Source organism: Dendrobates tinctorius, unplaced genomic scaffold (assembly GCF_039654945.1).
Source record: "Dendrobates tinctorius isolate UK_male_01 unplaced genomic scaffold, ASM3965494v1 ptg000104l, whole genome shotgun sequence".
In the NCBI taxonomy this organism is placed as follows: domain Eukaryota; kingdom Metazoa; phylum Chordata; class Amphibia; order Anura; family Dendrobatidae; genus Dendrobates; species Dendrobates tinctorius.
The window spans coordinates 9,550,173-9,554,208 of NW_027361772.1; positions in this window are offsets into that span (position 1 = coordinate 9,550,173).

Consider the following 4,036-nt stretch of genomic DNA (forward strand, 5'->3'; position numbering starts at 1 on the left):
GAAGAAGCAAAAGCAGAAGAACAGAAAGCAGAAGAACATTAAGCATAAGACAAAAAATCAGCATAGAAGAAATCAAAATTATAAGCAGAAGAAGACTAAGCAGTAAATGGGGGTGAGTCCGTTCCTCCTCGTGGTGCCCCTGGAAAATGCCTGCTGCTGCAGGCCAAACTGAACGCGGACAAATCCTGTTGTAAATCTTTTGTGACAGGCAGAACGTAAGGTGTAATCTTATAACTTTTATAGATAAGTACTACAGGAATGCCTGTCACCATAAGAAAATGAAGAAAAAGAAGAATAGGAAGAAGATGAAGAAATAGCATATGAAAATTAATAATAGCTGAATAAGAAGAATATGAAGAATGGAAAAAAAAAATTAATGGGAAGAAGGTGAAGAAGAAGAAGATGAATAAGGTGAAGAAAAAGTTGATGAAAAAAATGCTACTGCTGCGGATCATGAAGGAGAAAGTGTGGGAGAAGTACAAAAGAAGGTGAAAACCATGGAAGTTGCGAAACATACATATCTGACTAAATATAAAAAAGTTAACATAGTCAATATCTTTTTAACTCCGAACGTCTTGAAAAAAAAAATTGGAATTAATGCTATGCCATGTGATTTGAATAAACCACTATGCTTTTAATGTCTCCTCCACCTCCCACAATACATTCTACATGATTCTTATTTGTTTTCAATTATGTAGAATTAGCCAACAAGGATATAAAGGCCTTTTTTAAATTCCGATACCGGAAGTCCCATTGACTTGAATGGGACTTCCGGTATCGGAATCGGCGATACCCGATATTTTTTTCGTATCGGGCGATACCATCCGATACGATATTTTTGGGTATCGAACGGTATCGCTCAACACTAGTGATATCCAATTGTGTGCCTTGGAGACCAATTGAGGGTCATCAGGCACACAATTATGAGAATCGGAAGCATACAGTGGGGAAAAAAGTATTTAGTCAGCCACAAATTGTGCAAGTTCTCCCGCTTAAAAAGATGAGAGAGGCCTGTAATTGACATCATAGATAGACCACAACTATGAGAGTCAAAATGAGAAAACAAATCCAGAAAATCACCTTGTCTGATTTGGCAAGATTTATTTTGCAAATTATGATGGAAAATAAGTATTTGGTCACCCAAAAACATGCAAGATTTCTGGCTCTCACAGACCTGTAACTTCTTTTTTAAGAGGCTACGCTGTCCTCCACTCATTACCCATTACCTGTAGTAATGGCTCCTGTTTGAACTTGTTATCAGTATAGAAGACACCTGTCCACAACCTCAAACAGTCACACTCCAATCTCCACTATGGTGAAGAAGACCAAAGAGATGACGAAGGACACCGGAAACAAAATTGTAGCCCTGCACCAGGCTGGGAAGACTGAATCTGCAATAAGGAAGCAGATTGGTGTGATGAAATCAACTGTGGGAGCAATAATAAGAAAATTGAAGACATGCAAGACCACTGATAATCTTCCTCAATCTGGGGCTCCACACAGGATCTCACCCCGTGGGGTCAAAATGATCATAAGAACGGTGAGCCAAAATTCCAGAACCACACGGGGGGACCTAGTGAATGACCTGCATAGAGCTGGGACCACCGTAACAAAGACTACGATCAGTAACACACTATGCCGCCAGGGACTCAGTTCCTGCAGTGCTAGATGTGTCCCCCTGCTTAAGCCAGTACATGTCTGGGCCCGTCTGAAGTTTGCTAGAGAGCATTTGTATTATCCAGAAGGGTACTGGGAGAATGTCATATGGTCTGATGAAACCAAAGTAGAACTGTTTGGTAGAAACAAAACACGTCATGTTTGGAGGAGACAAAATGCTGAGTTGCATCCAAAGAACACCATACCTACTGTGAACCATGGGAATGGCAACATCATGCTTTGGGGCTGTTTCTCTGCAAAGGAACCAGGATGACTGATCCGTATACATGAAAAAATGAATGGGGTCATGTATCGTGAGATTTTGAGTGCAAACCTCCTTCCATCAGCAATGGGATAGAAGATAAAATGTGGATGGGTCTTTCAGCATGATAATGATCCAAGCACACTGCCAGGGCAACGAAGGAGTGACTTCGTAAGAAGCATATGAAGGTCCTGGAGTGGTCTAGCAAGTCTCCAAATCTCACCCCCATAGAAAACCTTTGGAGGGATTTGAAAGTCTGTGTTGCCCAGTGACAGGCCCAAAACATCACTGCTCTAGAGGAGATCTGCATGGATTAATGGGCCAACATGCCACCAACAGTGTGCGCCAACCTTGTGAAGACTTACAGAAAACATTTGACCTCTGTCATTGCCAACAAAGGATATATAACAAAACATTGAGATGAACTTTTGCTAATGACCAAATACTTATTTTCCACCATAATTTGAAAAATAAATCATGTCAAATCAGTCAAGGTGATTTTCTGGATTTGTTTTCTCATTTTGACTCTCATAGTTGTGGTCTAGCTATGATATCAATTACAGGCCTCTCTCATCATTTTAAGTGGGAGAACTTGCACATTTGGTGGCTGACTAAATACTTTTTTCCCCACTGTATATTCCCACAATAAACTACAAATCCCATGGTTATTAAAGACCCTGGAACTTTTTAAAGATTTCACAGAGAGCATACTAATATTAGGGGATGATTGTAATATAGCACTAGAGCCGGTGCTCGACACTAACACAGGGAGAACCACAGTCTGATATCCGGCTCAAAATAGGCTTAAAAACACATCTACAAAAAAATGCAACTTTGAAGATAATGAATCCGACAATAAAAGACTATACATACTTCTGAGCCCAACTCAGAACCCATCAACCAATAGACCATATTCGAGTCCCCGTCCTCATTGACTAAGCATTGTAACAAACAAAGTATTGGTTCCTAAATCTTTTTGGACCACTCGCCTGACAAAGTTCAGTTTGTAGTTCCCATTATCCCGTAATGGATTTCTGGAATGAGGCTTAACGTTCTTCTACTGAAATTTACCAGAAAATGTTACCTAGCTCAAAATTCAAGTCCACAAATACTTTTGTAAAAATAACAATACACTGTGTGCAGAATTATTAGGCAAGTTGTATTTGAGAGGATTCTTTTTATTATTGAACAACTATGTTCTCAATCAACCCAAAAGACTCATAGATATCAAAGCTTAATATTTTTGGAAGTTGGAGTTACTTTTTTTTTTAGATTTGGCTATCTTAGGAGGATATCTGTTTGTGCAGGTAACGATTACTGTGCAGATTTATTAGGCAACTTAATAAAAATAAAATATATACCCATCTCACTTGTTTATTTTCACCAGGTAAACCAATAGAGCAACACAAAATTTAGAAATAAACATTTCTGACTTTCAAAAACAAAACAAAAAAAATCAGTGACCAACATAGCCACCTTTCTTTACGATGACACTCAAAAGCCTACCATCCATAGATTCTGAAAACACACTATGATGGCCACGAACGTGAACTCACCATAAAGAAGCGAACCACAAAATAATATAAAAAATCATTTTTATTAACAAAATCATATACATTAAAAGGGCCACATACCCATATTTTTTGAAAAAATAACCCAGAAAAGGGACTGCAGCATTATTTTGCTAGTATAATATATAGGTAAAAAAGGCCTTGTTGACACTGTGAGGGTACGGTCCCTATCATTTAATCAAACATCAAACACCGTACCCTCACAGTGTCAACAAGGCCTTTTTTACCTATATATTATACTAGCAAAATAATGCTGCAGTCCCTTTTCTGGGTTATTTTTTCAAAAAATATGGGTATGTGGCCCTTTTAATGTATATGATTTTGTTAATAAAAATTATTTTTTATATTATTTTGTGGTTCGCTTCTTTATGGTGAGTTCACGTTCGTGGCCATCATAGCGTGTTTTCTGATTTGATGAAGTGCCATTGGTTATTATTGGACATAGTGTTTTAATGCTGTATCTTTTGCTGTTTTATAACAGATTGTCCGTATTATGGATTTAAAAGCCAGGGAAAGTGCCTGGCGTTCTAAGGCCACTGATATTTTT